The sequence below is a fragment of the Amia ocellicauda genome, unplaced genomic scaffold, assembly GCF_036373705.1.
Source record: "Amia ocellicauda isolate fAmiCal2 unplaced genomic scaffold, fAmiCal2.hap1 HAP1_SCAFFOLD_55, whole genome shotgun sequence".
NCBI classification, from domain to species: domain Eukaryota; kingdom Metazoa; phylum Chordata; class Actinopteri; order Amiiformes; family Amiidae; genus Amia; species Amia ocellicauda.
This window is the reverse complement of record NW_027102985.1, coordinates 14,436-32,196: the sequence shown is the minus strand read 5'-3', so window position 1 is coordinate 32,196 and position 17,761 is coordinate 14,436. Positions and strand designations below refer to the sequence as shown.

At 45.9% G+C, this 17,761-nt stretch overlaps 2 non-coding genes and 4 pseudogenes across 2 annotated transcripts; all 6 read right to left on the bottom strand.

Moving 5' to 3' along the window:
* Positions 1-198: 198 nt before the first annotated feature.
* On the bottom strand, positions 199-317 carry LOC136738152 (uncharacterized; annotated as a pseudogene).
* A 226-nt stretch (positions 318-543) lies between these two features.
* Positions 544-662, bottom strand: LOC136737899 (5S ribosomal RNA). The gene has a single exon (XR_010812519.1). It is a non-coding gene; the product is annotated as a 5S ribosomal RNA (ribosomal RNA).
* A 209-nt stretch (positions 663-871) lies between these two features.
* Positions 872-990, bottom strand: LOC136737986 (5S ribosomal RNA). Its single transcript, XR_010812543.1, has one exon. It is a non-coding gene; the product is annotated as a 5S ribosomal RNA (ribosomal RNA).
* Positions 991-1,214: 224 nt separating this feature from the next.
* Positions 1,215-1,333, bottom strand: LOC136738129 (uncharacterized; annotated as a pseudogene).
* A 215-nt stretch (positions 1,334-1,548) lies between these two features.
* LOC136738071 (uncharacterized) lies at positions 1,549-1,667 on the bottom strand (annotated as a pseudogene).
* A 216-nt stretch (positions 1,668-1,883) lies between these two features.
* LOC136738081 (uncharacterized) lies at positions 1,884-2,002 on the bottom strand (annotated as a pseudogene).
* Between the last annotated feature and the right edge of the window lie 15,759 nt (positions 2,003-17,761).

The window sequence follows — 17,761 nt, the reverse complement described above, 5'->3', positions numbered from 1 at the left end:
TGATGTCTCTTAAAGGTTGGCGGGTATTGACGGAACTTCCAGCAAAAAAAAAAAAAAAAAAAAAAAATGGATGGAAAAATATCAGTGCAGCAAAGGGTGTTGACAGTAGCTGGGTACGTGTACAATACTTCAATTATATCTCCTCCAGACAGATAGAGAGTATTAAGAGCTACGATAAAGTTACCCAGGAGACGTAAAAGCTTGCAGCACCAGGTATTTCCAGGAGGTCTCACATTCATGTACCGACCAGGTCCTGCCCCGTTTAGCTTCCAAGATCTGACGAGATCGGGCGAGTTCAGGATGGTGTGGCCGCAAGCCGAGACGCCTGGCTGCATGATGTCTCTTAAAGGTTGGCGGGTATTGACGGAACTTCCAGCAAAAAAAAAAAAACAAAAAAAGAAAAAAGAAAAATGGATGGAAAAATATCAGTGCAGCAAAAGGTGTTGACAGTAGCTGGATACGTGTACAATTCTTCAATTATATCTCCTGGAGACAGAAAGAGAGTATTAAGAGCTACGATGAAGTTACCCAGGAGACGTAAAAAGCTTGCAGCACCTGGCATTTCTAGGAGGTCTCCCATCCAAGTACTGACCAGGCCCTGCCCCGTTTAGCTTCCGAGATCTGACAAGATCGGGCGCGTTCAGGATGGTGTGGCCGCAAGCCGAGATGCCTGGCTGCATGATGTCTCTTAAAGGCTGGCGGGTATTGACGGAACTGCCAGCAAAAAAAAAAAGAAAAATAGAGGGAAATATACCAGTGCAGCAAAGGGTGTTGAAAGTAGCCGGGTACGTGTACAATTCTTCAATTATATCTCCTGGAGACAGAAAGAGAGTATTAAGAGCTACGATGAAGTTACCCAGGAGACGTAAAAAGCTTGCAGCACCTGGTATTTCTAGGAGGTCTCCCATCCAAGTACTGACCAGGCCCTGCCCCGTTTAGCTTCCGAGATCTGACGAGATCGGGCGCATTCAGGACGGTGTGGCCACAAGCCGAAAGGCCTGGCTGCATGATGTCTCTTAAAGGTTGGCGGGTATTGACGGAACTTCCAGCAAAAAAAAAAAAGAAAAAAAGAAAAAAGAAAAATGGATGGAAAAATATCAGTGCAGCAAAGGGTGTTGACAGTAGCTGGATACGTGTACAATACTTCAATTATATCTCCTCCAGACAAAGAGAGAGTATTAAGAGCTACGATAAAGTTACCCAGGAGACGTAAAAGCTTGCAGCACTAGGTATTTCCAGGAGGTCTCACTTTCATGTACTGACCAGGCCCTGCCCCGTTTAGCTTCCGAGATCTGACGAGATCAGGCGCATTCAGGACGGTGTGGCCGCAAGCCGAGAGGCCTGGCTGCATGTTGTCTCTTAAAGGTTGGCGGGTATTGACGGAACTTCCAGCAAAAAAAAAAAAAAAAAAGAAAAATGGATGGAAAAATATCAGTGCAGCAAATGGTGTTGACAGTAGCTGGGTACGTGTACAATACTTCAATTATATCTCCTCCAGACAGATAGAGAGTATTAAGAGCTACGATAAAGTTACCCAGGAGACGTAAAAGCTTGCAGCACCAGGTATTTCCAGGGGGTCTCACATTCATGTACTGACCAGGTCCTGCCCCGTTTAGCTTCCGAGATCTGACGAGATCGGGCACGTTCAGGATGGTGTGGCCGCAAGCCGAGATGCCTGGCTGCATGATGTCTCTTAAAGGCTGGCGGGTATTGACGAATTTCCAGAAAAAAAAAAATAAAAAAATAGAAAAATGGAGGGAAAAATATCAGTGCTGGAAAGGGTGTTGAAAGTAGCCGGGTACGTGTACAATTCTTCAATTATATCTCCTGCAGACTGAAAGAGAGTATTAAGAGCTACGATGAAGTTACCCAGGAGACGAAAAAGCTAGCAGCACCTGGTATTTCTAGGAGGTCTCCCATCCAAGTACTGACCAGGACCTGCCCCGTTTTGCTTCCGAGATCTGACGAGATCGGGCGCGTTCAGGACGGTGTGGCCTCAAGCCAAGAGGCCTGGCTGCATGATGTCTCTTAAAGGCTGGAGGGTATTGACGGAACTTCCAGCAAAAAAAAATGGATAAAGAAAAATGGAGGGAAAAATATCAGTGCAGCAATGGGTGTTGAAAGTAGCCGGGTACGTGTACAATACTTCAATTATATCTCCTCCAGACAGAAAGAGAGTATTAAGAGCTACGATGAACTCACCTAAAGGATTATTAGGAACACCATACTAATACTGTGTTTGACCCCCTTTCGCCTTCAGAACTGCTTTAATTCTACGTGGCATTGCTTCAACAAGGTGCTGAAAGCATTCTTTAGAAATGTTGGCCCATATTGATAGGATAGCATCTTGCAGTTGATGGAGATTTGTGGGATGCACATCCAGGGCACGAAGCTCCCGTTCCACCACATCCCAAAGATGCTCCATTGGGTTGAGATCTGGTGACTGTGGGGGCCAGTTTAGTACAGTGAACTCATTGTCATGTTCAAGAAACCAATTTGAAATGATTCGACCTTTGTGACATGGTGCATTATCCTGCTGGAAGTAGCCATCAGAGGATGGGTACATGGTGGTCAAAAAGGGATGGACATGGTCAGAAACAATGCTCAGGTAGGCCGTAGCATTTAAACGATGCCCAATTGGTACTAAGGGGCCTAAAGTGTGCCAAGAAGACATCCCCCACACCATTACACCACCACCACCAGCCTGCACAGTGGTAACAAGACATGATGGATCCATGTTCTCATTCTGTTTACGCCAAATTCTGACTCTACCATCTGAATGTCTCACCTCTTTTTCCTATTTGTAGTGGAGATGAGTGGTACCCGGTGGGGTCTTCTGCTGTTGTAGCCCATCCGCCTCAAGGTTGTACGTGTTGTGGCTTCACAAATGCTTTGCTGCATACCTCGTTTGTAACGAGTGGTTATTTCAGTCAAAGTTGCTCTTCTATCAGCTTGAATCAGTCGGCCCATTCTCCTCTGACCTCTAGCATCAACAAGGCATTTTCGCCCACAGAACTGCCGCATACTGGATGTTTTTCCCTTTTCACACCATTCTTTGTAAACCCTAGAAATGGTTGTGCGTGAAAATCCCAGTAACTGAGCAGATTGTGAAATACTCAGACCGGCCCGTCTGGCACCAACAACCATGCCACGCTCAAAATTGCTTAAATCACCTTTCATTCCCATTCAGACATTCAGTTTGGAGTTCAGGAGATTGTCTTGACCAGGGCCACACCCCTAAATGCATTGAAGCAACTGCCATGTGATTGGTTGATTAGATAATTGCATTAATGAGAAATCGAACAGGTGTTCCTAATAATCCTTTAGGTGAGTGTATATGTATGTATGTGTATGTATGTCCAGTTGCTTTGACAATACAAATGAAATGAATTGAGAGAGAGAGAGAGAGAGAGAGAGAGAGAGAGAGAGAGAGAGAGAGAGAGAGAAAGAGAGGAATATGAGCTCCTAAAAAACATTTGTTTTTATACATAAGCGGATTTAATTTGTGATTTACAAATGAATATATAGCACTATAAACATACACAGAAGACATGGAATAGAAATTCAGAAGAAAAAGTATTCAAAAAATAATAATTTTAAGAGAAACACAAAAAGAAGAAAGCAGAGAGACAGTTCAGGAAGAAAAGTCAGAAAAGAAAAGCTGAAGACAAGAATTGGAGGTAAGAGACAAATAATTAAACAAAAAAATATGTATTAATAAAATAAATAAGCATTCTCAGTAGTTGACTCAGCCAATGAAAATGCAGAGCTCCGATTTGAATAGAGTGACAGTAGGAGAGAGCCCAACTGCCACTGAGACTGATAGAAATCTATCGAACAGCAGTCTGACTGCAGAGCTGCCTTTTGAAATCCGATACCCTGAAGACATTCGCTCTGCACAGGCTAAGAAGGACTACAAACAAGCTGTGATGAGAGCATCTCCTGAGACCCTCATCCTAGACTACACCGGTAAAGGAGAAAACAGGGTCAAGAACAATCTACTGTTCTACACCGCCTTTCACAAAACCCTGTGCCAGACATACCCCAATAACAACAAGAGGGGCATTAGCAGAGGCAGGCAGATCTCAGTGCTGGTAGAGAAAGACACAGACAGTGTGATGCTCACTTTTAATGTATACCACAACGGGACCATCATGGTGCAGGGCAGCGAGAGCAGCCTGGACCAATTAGCTCTCGGCTTCCACACCTCAAAGCAGCAGACTGAGGTAGAGAAACAAGAGCCAGAGCCGGCCACCCTGCAGTCTGCCCCCAGCCACACGGAGCCAGACAGTGCCCCATCTCCCACAGACTGCCCCCCTGTCTCCCCAAAACTCTCCAGCAACATTAAAACACTAAAGGAATGCCTATCAGTGCTGGAGCTGGAGTTTGCGGAGTTCAGGGAGCAGACCTTGAGCACCCTGGCCCAGACCTCCTTGTGTGATCAGCTCCGGGATGAGATGCACAGACTAAAGATGCAGCACAAGGCTGAGATCCATGAGCTGAGAGCAGCAGTGAGAGACCTGGAGGAGCAGAGCCAAACCCTGAGGACGGAGCTGCGCAGAGCGAGGGAGGAGCTGACCTGGACACCCCAGCACAGCTAGCTGAGGAGCCTGCAGAGCCAGCTGGAGGAGCTAAGAGAGGAGCTACACATCACTGGAGCACAGAGACTGCACTGCACTGACCCCACAACACCTCCAACCCCTGACGCACCCACTGATCCACCCACACTCCCCACCACTCCTGACACACCCACTATCACCAGACCTGCCACTAATACACAACCCCCTGAAACGCCACTCCCCCAAAACACACCCGCTGCCCCCACCACTCCCGACACAAACCCGGAGTGGCAGGTCAATGCAGAGGTGGTCATTCTGAGCGAATCCAATGGGAAGTTCCTGGTTGAGAGGCGCCTCTTCCCTGGGCGAAAAGTGAAAAAGCTTTGGTGCTCCACAGCACAGAGAGCCCTGGAGCTGCTCTCCAAGAGGAGGCTTTGCCAAGTCAAACACATCCTCATCCACACCGGCACTAACGACCTGAGTGCCCGCAGGGGCGATGTGGCCTCAGCCCTGAGACAGGTAGCAACGAAAGCCACAGAGGAATTCCCAACTGCCAAAATTTCCATCTCCACACTGCTGCCCCGCACAGACGTGCCCCTGCACATCATCCAGGCCATCAACGCAGAAGTGTCCCGAAGATGTGCCCTCCTCCCCAACGTCCACCTGGCACACCACTGAGACATCCAGCCACATCACCTGTATGACCACGTCCACCTCAACAAGACGGGTGTGAGGATCATCTCAAAGGTCCTCAAGGACACAACCCTGGGCCGAAACCCCACACACCCCCACCTCGAGACCAGGAGCAAACCCCCCAGCCCCCGGCCACATCCCCAGCCACCGGCTCCACCCCAGCCCCAGCCCCTGAGACCCCGCGGCCCCATTCCCCACCCCCCCATCCCCAGAGGGCCCGTCCAGCACAGCAGAGCGGACAGCCGGGGACCAGCACAGCCACACAGCCACGCAGCAGCGGCTTCCAGAGCCTGGAGGCCCGATGCTGCCCAGCTGGCCCAGATAAGGCAACTCCTCAGTGTCATCTGTACCACACTGCTGAGTTAACTGAGCCTCAACACACATATATATGGTTGTGGAGATGGAGAGTAAGAAAAAATGTGATTTAATTATTCTGATATTTTGATGCAAAGATAAAATCTTTGAGTGATTATTATGTATATCCATATATAATTATTAATAGTAATATAATATCAGTTGTAGACCACAAATTAAACTTTCTTATGTAGAAGAGACAAGTATAATAAAATATATTAACATGTCCTTTAAAATAAGCAGTTGGAATATGCAGGGTTTACGCTCCTCAACTTTTGGAATGAAGAGCACAGGCCCTGAACTGATCAACACTGTAAATAGTTCAGATGTTTTCATTCTTGTAGAGACTTGGTGCTGTGCAGATATGTCTATACACTGGATGGATACAATGGATACAGGGAGCTGATTGTGCCCTCCTATAAAAAACCCAAAGTCAGGTGTGGCAGGGCCTCGTGGGGGATTATCGTGTGGTACAGGGAGGAGCTCCGAGCAGCCCTATGCCCAGTACAGAGAGGAGACACACACCTGTGGATGAAAATCAGAAAAGACACCCTACAAAATAACACAGATATATACCTATGTGCAATTTATATGCCACCCGCAGACTCCCCCTACTATAATGAGGAAGGCTTTCATGAGCTTCAAAACGAAATCTGCCACTTCCAGACCCTGGGCTCTGTACTGCTGTGTGGCGATCTCAATGCCAGGACTGGCAGAGAGATGGACTACATCAATACAGAGGGGAACACACACCTGTTCGGAGACTCCCCGCTGTGCCACACACACACCTCCACACTGACACAGCCACGACAGCGTGGTAAACAAGAGCAGGAAGCAGGTAGTGCGCCTATGTAAAAGCCTGGGTCTATATATCATCAATGGCAGGACCAGGGGGTACTCTCTGGGGAGATTCACATACTGCTCGGCTCTGGGCAGCAGTGTGGTGGACTACGCCATAACTGACCTGGACCCACAAGCCAACAATGCGTTTATAGTCAGACAACAATCTCCACTATCAGACCACAGCCAAATAACACTTTACCTAAAAAGATCAGCGCAGCCACAAGTCAGAGCCAAACTTCCCACAAAACTGGTCTCCCTGCCACCCAGTTAGAGATGGTCAGAGCCCAGCACAGAGAACTACACAAGAGCCCTGAATAGTGATGAGATTGAAAACATGTTAGACAGATATCAATCCTCACACTATCAAATAAACCAAAACGGAATAAACTCAGCCACCAAAACACTGAATGAAATATTTGAGAGACTGGCTTTAAAATCAAACATTAAAACAATTAAAAACCAAAATATGAAATCGTCTAAAAGAAAAAAAGAACAGTGGTGTGACCAGGAGTGTGAAACTTCTAGGAAACACCTGAGACATCTCTCCAACACTAAACACAGAGAGCCCGACAACCAGGAGGCTCGCCTACTGCCAGGCCCTGCGGCACTACAAGCAACTCCTCAGTAAGAAAAAAGACCACTATATGGGCAGAATAAATACCCCAAAAACAAAAAATGAAATACCAATTCAAAATGGAGAAATCTGGAAAACACACTTTGAAAAACTTTACCAAAATGTTGAAAACAATCCAAAGCCAGAACAGGTTAAAATATTAAAAAACCTAAATAAATTGGAAGAAATCATTAAGAATAACCAAAATCCCTTAGATAACCCATTTACAATACAGGAACTAAAACATCAACTCAAAATCCTCAAACCCAGGAAAGCCAGCGGCCCCGACAGCATCAGCCCTGAGATGCTGAAGCACAGCAGCCCGCAGCTGCAGGAGGCTCTGCTCAAACTCTTTAACCTGGTGCTGAGAGCCGGGTGTTTCCCTGAGGTCGGGAATCAAGGATTGATCACCCCGATTTTTAAAAGTGGAGACAAATTAGACCCCAATAACTACTGGGGCAGCTGTGTGAGCAGTAACCTGGGGAAGGTGTTCTGCAGTATCATCAACGCCCAGATACTGGCCTTCCTTACCAAGCACAGTGTCCTGAATAAGAGTCAGATTGGCTTCCTACCAAAACACAGCACAACCGATCATATTTACACTCTACACACCCTCATAAATAAATATACCCAAAACAATAAAGGACAAATATTTGCCTGTTTTGTAGACTTTAGAAAGGCATTTGACTCAATCTGGCACAAGGGATTATTTTATAAACTTCTACAGAGTGGTGTAGGGGGTAAAGTTTATGACATCATTAAATCAATGTATTCTGAAAACAAATGCGGAGTTCAAATTGGCAACTCAAGAACAGAGTTCTTCACTCAGGGGCGGGGAGTGAGACAGGGCTGCAGTCTGAGTCCAACACTGTTCAACATCTACATCATCGAGTTGGCCACAGTGTTGGAGCAGTCTGACGCCCGCAGCCTAACTCTCCATGACACAGAGATCAAGTTCCTGCTCTATGCAGACGACCTGGTGCTGCTGTCGCCCACAGAGCAGGGGCTTCAGCAGAACCTGGCGCTGCTAGAGCAGTACTGTCAGAAATGGGCCCTGGCAGTCAATCTGGACAAGACCAGAGTTATGGTTTTCCAGAAAAAAGCCCCATCTCAGGGAAACAGGTACCGCTTCACTCTGGGCAGCACTGGATTAGAGCACTGCACCAGATACAACTACCTTGGCCTGACCATCAGTGCGTCAGGGAGCTTCAGCCTGGCTATAAACGCATTAAAAGACAAGGCACGCTGGGCATTTTATGCCATAAAGACACAATTTGGGAAAACAACAATACCAATAACTATTTGGATTAAAATATTAAACTCCATCATCCAACCAATCCTGCTATATGGGAGCGAAGTGTGGGGTCCCCTCATGAACCTCAATAACAACAATTGGGACAAAAGCCCCATGGAAATATTCCACCTAGAATTTAATAAAAACATCTTACACGTACACAGAAACGCCCCCACGGCTCTGAGGCTCACAGAGCCCGAACACACAATGACCAAAACAACAACAATTGGGAAAATTGACATGTACCTGAAAAGCAAATACACAAAAGATTAGAGACACGAATTAGAATTACAAAACAAATTGGAATGCTACCGGGCCCTGAATAGAAACATTACATTGGCTGAATACTTAAAAATCCAAAATATAAAAGAGAGACAAAATCTAACTAAATACAGGCTCAGTGACCACAGCCTCGCCATTGAAAAAGGCCGCTACAGAAAATTCTGGGTTGCCAGAGAAGAGCGGCTGTGCAGCCAGTGTGACCTAGGGGAGGTCGAAACACAGGCGCATTTCCTGCTGTCCTGCCCTAAATACACAAAAATCAGGGAGACATACTTTAAAATATTAAAAATGCATATCCCTGAGTTCAGCATGAACCCCGATTGCTGCAAACTCCCCGTCCTGCTGGGAGAGGAGGAGCGCACTGCCTTCTTAGCAGCGCAATATGTATCCACCTGCCACAGCCTGCGAGACAGTGTGTAGACACCAGCCTGTGGCACTCCATTTGCAAAACAAAATAAAAACAGTGATTTTTCTGATGTCATGACACAAATTTTGATACAAACAACAAATATGGTTTATATCCTACTTAATTTTATTTCAATGTGTACTATATTTGTTCCACTGAATCTTGTATTGCAATGTTTTGTCTTGATTGATAGAACATTTGTATCTGCTTTGGCAATATTGTGATAGATCATGCCAATAAAGCACCTTTGAATTGAATTGAAATGAATTGACAGACAGACAGACACACGCACACACACACACACACACACACACACACACACAGAGCCTGCCAGCCAGACAGCCAGCCAGCTCAGCCATGACATCACGAGCCTCTCTCAGCTGACAGCTATGACATCACAGAGCACGTACATTCCGTTGCTTGCCGTCTGTCAACCACTCAGTCACTGCCAGCCAGACTGGCTGGCTGGCTGGATGGGGGGGCTGCTTGCTGCTGCTGCGTATCTTAGCAAGCTAATTTGCCTGACCGGCCTTCCTACTCCTATGCCCAAATGCCCACCTAAGCCCGATCTGCTGTTCACCTGGATCACAGCTCCGCCCCAACAAGGCAGATCCTCCCAAAAATGGTACAAACTGATCCACGTTCCCCTCCACGGAAAGCTTTAGCCCAAAATAAGGGACACATTCTGTAACAACATAACGAATGCCCACCCAACCTGTGACAAAACTGAGAAAAAAGAAAAACGCTCAGTCCTCCTGGTGGAGGGACACACAGCCACCCTGGCTGCCCAATATGTCAGCGCCTACCACAGCCTGAGGGACACAGTGACACACGAGCACCGGCTGTAAATATAATGTAAATACTCGTTTGTAATGCATGTCATTGTATTTCAAAAAGGAATCTGGAAATAGTAAACCTATTTTCTTTATTTGAATGTATTAAAGATCACATTTTATTACATTTTCTTTTTCTGTACTTCATTACATTATATTGAGATTCATAATTCTATTATTTATTTTCCGTATGTATGTATGTATGTATTATTGTATGGAAGGAAAGTTAGAAATTATTTTCTCAAACCTGTTTTTCTCTCTTGTATACTTAAGAAAGATAAGGTCAAGCTAGAAGGTCAGGAGGCCATAAGGTAGTTTGATTTCTGTTTGTTATTTACAATGAGAACCTTGGAGACAATGTCAAACGGTATGACCTACGTGCCTGTTCCTTAAAACCATGTGTAGATCTATGAACTCTGTTCTATAATGAAATATGTTCTGCTTAGTTAGCCTTTAAGATAACATAGTAATGATTTTCTAGCATGTATGTATGTATGTATGTATGTCCAATTGCTTTGACAATACAAATGAATTGAATTGAGAGGGAGAGAGAGAGAGAGAGAGAGAGAGAGAGAGAGAGACAGACAGACAGACAGACTGACAAACACAAACAGACACACACACACACACACAGACACACACACAGCCAGCCAGCCAGCCAGCCAGCCAGCTCAGCGATGACATCACAAGCCTCTCTCAGCTGACTGCTATGACATCACAGAGCATGAACATTCCGTTGCTTGCCGTCTGTCAACCACTCAGTCACTGCCAGCCAGACTGGCTGGCTGGCTGGATGGGGGGGCTGCTTGCTGCTGCTGTGTACCTTAGCAAGCTTATTTGCTTGACCGGCCTTCCTACTCCTCTGCCCACATGCCCACCTATGCCCGATCTGCTGTTCACCTGGATCACAGCTCCGCCCCAACAAGGCAGATCCTCCCAAAAATGGTACAAACTGATCCACGTTCCCCTCCACAGAAAGCTTTAGCCCAAAATAAGGGACACATTCTGCCCAATATGTCAGCGCCAACCACAGCCTGAGGGACACAGTGACACACGAGCACCGGCTGTAAATATAATGTAAATACTCGTTTGTAATGCATGTCATTGTATTTCAAAAAAGGAATCTGGAAATGGTATACCTATTTTCTTTATTTGTATGTATTAAAGATCACATTTTATTACATTTTCTTTTTCTGTACTTCATTACATCTTATTGTGATTCATAATTCTATTATTTATTTTCCGTGTATATGTATGTATGTATGTATTGTGACAAACCAAGGGGCAGGGTCATACATGGCAGATATGTCAGGCCAGGTCTGCTGCAAGGTGTGTACTCTAGGGTAGAATACCGACCCTAGGCAACTACACTCCCCAGAAACCCTCAGGCAGCCATTCTAGCACCTAATGTGGTCACTTGGTGTTACTTCCTCAATTATTCACCAGGTATATAAGGCGGGCCTGAGAGAGAGAGAAGTGAGAGACAATAGGGTGAGTTATCTGGAAAACAGAGGTAGCTCATAAGGAGAAAGCCAAGACTTATTTATTCCAGACTTTGTTTAAAATAGAATGATTATGTAAGATTAGTTACAACTCCAGTGTGAGTTAGGTTTTGTTTTCAGATTTGTTTTGTTTGAAGTAAACATACAGGCACAGCCCTGTATTTGCAACCTCCTCCCTGGGTCATGACTGGTTTTTACTCCTAAGAAGATCACAGAGAAGACCCGCACATGTGTACAGCCAAGGCGTTTTGTCACATTTGGTGTAGAATGCGGGCAGCACCTCATGAAACCCAGACTGGCTGAGTGAATTTTTTTATCCAAAAAAAAAAAAACTACAGGCTGTAATAGCCCAACAGGAAGCGACCAGGGTGCAGCAGGTGGCTCACCAGGATGCTATGCGGATGCATCAGGAAGCACTGCAGGTCCAGCATGATACAAATAAAATGTTTAGAGAAGAGCAGGAAAAGGTGACTAAAGAGCTGAAAGAGAGTGTTGAAGCACTTGCAACCAGGATTGGGCCACAGGGGGCTGCAACCCATTCCACTCCCCGCACCAATCACTTTCTGCAGAAAATGACAAAACAGGACGATGTTGAGGCCTTCCTTATGACCTTTGAGAGGACAGCAGAGAGAGGGATGGCCAAAAGATTCCTGGGCAGGGCTTGTGGCACCTTATCTGGCAGGGGATGCACAGAAAGCGTACTTTGATCTGGAGCTGAAGGACGCCCAGGACTATGATAAATTGAAAGCGGAGATAATGACCCGATTGGGCGTGACCACCGCAGTGAGGGCACATCGGTTTCAGCAGTGGGCCTACCAACCAGGACAACCAATCCGAACGCAGATGTTTGATCTGATCCATCTGGCCAGGAAATGGCTACAGCCAGAGGTCCATTCATCAGCCGAGGTGGTGGAGGCCATAGTCCTTGACAACTACCAACGCTGTTTGCCCAAGGACGTTCGACGCTGGGTTGGCCAGAATGAGGTGCTGTCCGCTGACACCTTGGTGGCCATTGTAGAGCGGTTCTATACAGCCGGAGCAGCAGAGCATGTACCGGAGGTTAAAAACTCGTTCCCCAGGCCATGACGAACCAGCGGACCGGGTAAGATGGTTCCAAAGTACTCTGGGAAACATGACGCGCTGGGTTGGAAGAAAAGAGCAAGACTGGGGGGGGCAAAGGTGGGGCCTAAAGCCGAGACTAAGGGTTATAGGGGGTCACCATCACAACCAATTGTCTGCTACAATTGTGACAAAGTAGGACATATTGCGGCCCACTGCCCAGGTAGAGAGGAACCAATGCAATGTAATGTGTGTGATATGGGGAAAGAGAAACCGGTATTTTATGCCTGCCCTGTTGGGACGGATGTTTTCATAGGCGGAGTACCTAATCCAAAACACATGTGTACAGTGATAGTCGATGAGAAAGAAGTGGCTGCTCTACTCGACTCTGGCAGTATGGTTACACTGGTCACAGAAAAATTAGTAGCGACCAACAAGCTGGATAGACATCAGGAGCTCAGTATCACATGCACACATGGTTACACACGACCCTATCCCACAGCCCTTGTAAACATACAGACAGAGGCCGGGAAACTAGATTACGAAGTCGGTGTGGTTCCCAACATGCCATATGATGTGATACTGGGACGATATTTTCCTAATTTTGGAAAACTAGATAGAAAACATAGTAAATTGGAAATGCACACTGAAAACTGTAAGCCAGAAGTTGCCTCGATCCCACAACTAGAGCTAAAAGTAGACCTGGTTCCAGTTGAGTCGACAGTGAAGGTTTTGGTTGGGGAAAATTAAACTGAAAACATAGGGGTGGAATGTAGTGACGTAGATGACCCTATGGAGGGTGAGGAACCCAGCACTAGCAGGGTGGGTGAGAATCCATTCATAGAGACCCCTGAAGCTGACAATGTAGAAGTGTCAGTGTTAGAGGGACTCCCCACTGATTTTGGCAGCGCACAGGTGCGAGATCTCACTCTACACTATGCTAAAGAAAATGTGAAGGTAGTAAATGGGACCCCTATGACTACTGCAGACCCGCCAACAGCTTATCCTTATTTTATGGTAAAAAATGACCTATTGTACCGTGTAAATAAGATAGGGGTGGACATTGTGGAGCAATTGCTAGTTCCCACCCCATTCAGACGAACAGTTCTCAATCTGGCACATGGGCATATCCTGGGGGGACATCTGGGGATGGACAAAACCAAGGATAGACTCCTGAGGAGGTTTTACTGGCCAGGCGTACATGCAGACGTGACAGAACATTGTAGCTCATGTCCTGAATGTCAACTACATGCTCCTAAACCAGCCTTCAGAAGCCCACTGGTCCCTTTGCCCATCATAGAGACCCCCTTTGCTAGGATAGCTATGGATGTGGTGGGACCTCTCCCGAAATCAGCCAGAGGGCATCAGTATATACTGGTTATTTTGGATTATGCCACCAGGTACCCAGAAGCCATTCCACTGCGGACCATGGCTTCAAAAGGTATTGCAAAAGAGCTAATGTTGATGTGTAGTAGGGTGGGGATACCGAGGGAGATATTAACAGATCAGGGCACACCCTTTATGTCTAAGGTTATGACCGATCTGTGTAAATTGTTGCAGGTTAAGCAGTTGAGAACATCAGTCTACCACCCACAAACAGATGGGTTGGTTGAGAGATTTAATAGGACCCTGAAGTCCATGCTAAGAAAGGTAATCGATAAGGATGGGAAAAATTGGGAATTCATGCTGCCCTACTTGATGTCTGCCATTAGGGAAGTCCCACAGGCTTCCCTGGGCTTTTCGCCTTTTGAACTGTTATATGGGAGGCACCCCAGGGGGATATTAGACATAGCCCGTGAAACGTGGGAACACGAGTCCACTCCTTTCCGGAGTGTAGTCGAGCACATCAATGCTATGCAAGAGAGAATAGCCACAGTCACTCCCATTGTGAGAGAGCACCTAAGGCAGGCACAGGAACACCAACAATTCGCCTATAATCGTCAGGCTACACTGAGGGTGTTCCAGCCTGGTGATAGGGTGTTGGTGTTGGTTCCCACTGTAGAATGTAAATTTCTGGCTACGTGGATGGGACCTTATGAGATTATAGAGCGAATACGGGAAGTGAACTATAAGGTTCAGCAACCCGGCCGCCGACCCCCAGAACAAATATATCATGTCAACTTAATAAAAGCCTGGAAGGACAGGGAAGTGTTGATGTTGACTTACCCCCCTCAGCCACTAGGGACACCGAAGGTGAATATTGCAGCTGCCTTGTCACCTGACCAGTTGAAGGAGGTGAACGACTTGATAATACGTAATAGGGAAGTTTTCTCAGGCATACCGGGGCGTACCCATTTAGTCTCTCACAACATTGTGTCTCTCCCAGGAAAGAAGGTAAATATGAGGCCTTACAGGGTACCAGAAGCTCGCAGGAACACTATTAGAAATGAGGTTAAGGAAATGCTGGAGGCAGGGGTTATTGAAGAATCCCACAGTGAGTGGTCCAGCCCTATAGTCATGGTTTCCAAACCTGATGGCTCCTGGAGATTCTGTAATGATTTTAGAAAGGTTAATGAAATTTCAAAGTTTGATGCATACCCAATGCCCTGAGTAGATGAATTGTTAGAGAATATTGGGAATGCTCACTATATTTCAACTATTGACTTAGCCAAGGGCTACTGGCAGATTCCCTTGACCCCGGGTGCCAAAGAAAAAACAGCCTTTGCAACCCCAGATGGTCTGTTTCACTACACAGTGATGCCCTTTGGCCTGCATGGTGCTCCTGCCACCTTTCAAAGGTTGATGGACCACATACTTAGACCACACAGGACGTATGCGGCAGCATATTTAGATGATGTGGTCATTCACAGTCCAGATTGGGAATCACATTTGTCTCAGCTCCAAGCGGTATTGGATTCAATACATGCAGCAGGCCTGATGGCTAATCCAACCAAATGCAATTTGGGGTTGGAAGAGGCCAAATACTTGGGCTATACAGTAGGGAGGGGTATGGTGAAACCCCAAATATCCAAGGTTGAAGCCATAAACTCTTGGCCTAGGCCTGTCAATAAAAAGCAGGTTAGGGCATTTTTAGGGTTAACTGGGTATTACCGGAGGTTTATTCCCAACTATGCTACCTTAGCGGCCCCTCTGACTGATATGACTAAGGCTACAGAACCCAATATGGTTAGATGGGGTGATACAGCAAACCGGGCTTTCCGGAGCCTACAGGAGGCGCTCTGCCGCAACCCCGTTTTAATGGTACCAGACTTTCAGAAAGAATTTATAGTCCAGACGGACGCCTCTGAGGTGGGGATCGGAGTGGTTTTGTCCCAAAGAATGGGTGATCACGAACACCCGGTGTTGTTCCTTAGCAGAAAGTTGGAATCCAATGAAATAAATTATTTGGTAGTTGAAGAAGAATGTTTGGCAGTGAAGTGGGCTTTGGACAGTCTTCGATACTATAGGTTGGGCAGGCACTTCACCCTGATCACTGACCATGCCCCCCTCACTTGGATGCATCGTTCGAAAGACAGGAATGCCCGTGTGATGAGGTGGTTTTTGAGTCTCCAACATTTTCATTTCACCCTGCAGCACAGGCCAGGGAAGGCCATGGGGAATGTTGATGGGCTGTCCCGGGTGCATGCTTTTTTGCGGCTGTCGCTCGACCTATGGGGTCGCAGCTGGGGGGGAGGATGTGGGACAAACCAAGGGGCAGGGTCATACATGGCAGACATGTCAGGCCAGGTCTGCTGCAAGGTCTGCACTCTAGGGAAGAAAACCGACCCTAGACAACTACACTCCCCAGAAACCCTCAGGCAGCCTAATGTGGTCACTTGGTGCTACTTCCTCAATTATTCACCAAGTATATAAGGCGGAAAGATAGAGTCAAGCTAGAAGGTCAGGCCAGAAGCTAGTTTGATTTCTGTTTGTTATTTACGATGAGAACCTTGGAAACAATGTCAAACGGAATGACCTACGTGCCTGTTCCAAAAAAACCATGTGTAGACCTATGGACTCTGTTCTATAATGATATATGTTCTGCTTAGTTAGCCTTTAAGATAACATAGTAATGACTTTCTAGCATGTATGCATGTATGTATGTATATATATATATATGTATGTATGAATGTATGTATGTCCAATTGCTTTGACAATACAAATGAATTGAATTGAGAGGGAGAGAGAGAGAGAGAGAGAGAGAGAGAGAGACAGACAGACTGAAAAACAGACAAACAGACACACACACACACACACACAGACATACACACACACACACAGAGCCAGCCAGCCAGCCAGCTCAGCGATGACATCACGAGCCTCTCTCAGCTGACTGCTATGACATCACAGAGCACGTACATTCCGTTGCTTGCCGTCTGACAACCACTCAGTCACTGCCAGCCAGACTGGCTGGCTGGCTGGATGTGGGGGATGCTTGCTGCTGCTGCGTACCTTAGCAAGCTTATTTGCTTGACCGGCCTTCCAACTCCTCTGCCCACATGCCCACCTATGCCCGATCTGCTGTTCACCTGGTCACAGCTCCGCCCCAACAAGGCAGATTCTCCCAAAAATGGTACAAACTGATCCACGTTCCCCTCCACGGAAAGCTTTAGCCCAAAATAAGGGACAAATTCTGTAACAACATAATGGATGCCCACCCAACCTGTGACAAAACTGAGAAAAAAGAAAAACGCCAGTCCTCCTGGGGGAGGGACACACAGCCACCCTGGCTGCCCAATATGTCAGCGCCTACCACAGCCTGAGGGACACAGTGACACACGAGCACCGGCTGTAAATATAATGTAAATACTTGTTTGTTATGCATGTCATTGTATTTCAAAAAAGGAATCTGGAAATAGTAAACCTATTTTCTTTATTTGTATGTATTACAGATCACATTTTTTTACATTTTCATTTTCTGTACTTCATTACATCTTATTGTGATTCATAATTCTATTATTTATTTTCCGTGTAGATGTATGTATATATTTATGTATGTATGTATGTATATGTATGTATGTCCAATTGCTTTGACAATACAAATGAATTGAATTGAGAGAGAGAGAGAGAGAGAGAGAGAGAGAGAGGAATATGAGCTCCTAAAAAACATTTGTTTTTATACATAAGCGGATTTAATTTGTCATTTACAAATGAATATATAGCACTATAAACATACACAGAAGACATGGAATAGAAATTCAGAAGAAAAAGTATTCAAAAAATAATAATTTTAAGAGAAACACAAAAAGAAGAAAGCAGAGAGACAGTTCAGGAAGAAAAGTCAGAAAAGAAAAGCTGAAGACAAGAATTGGAGGTAAGAGACAAATAATTAAACAAAAAAATATGTATTAATAAAATAAATAAGCATTCTCAGTAGTTGACT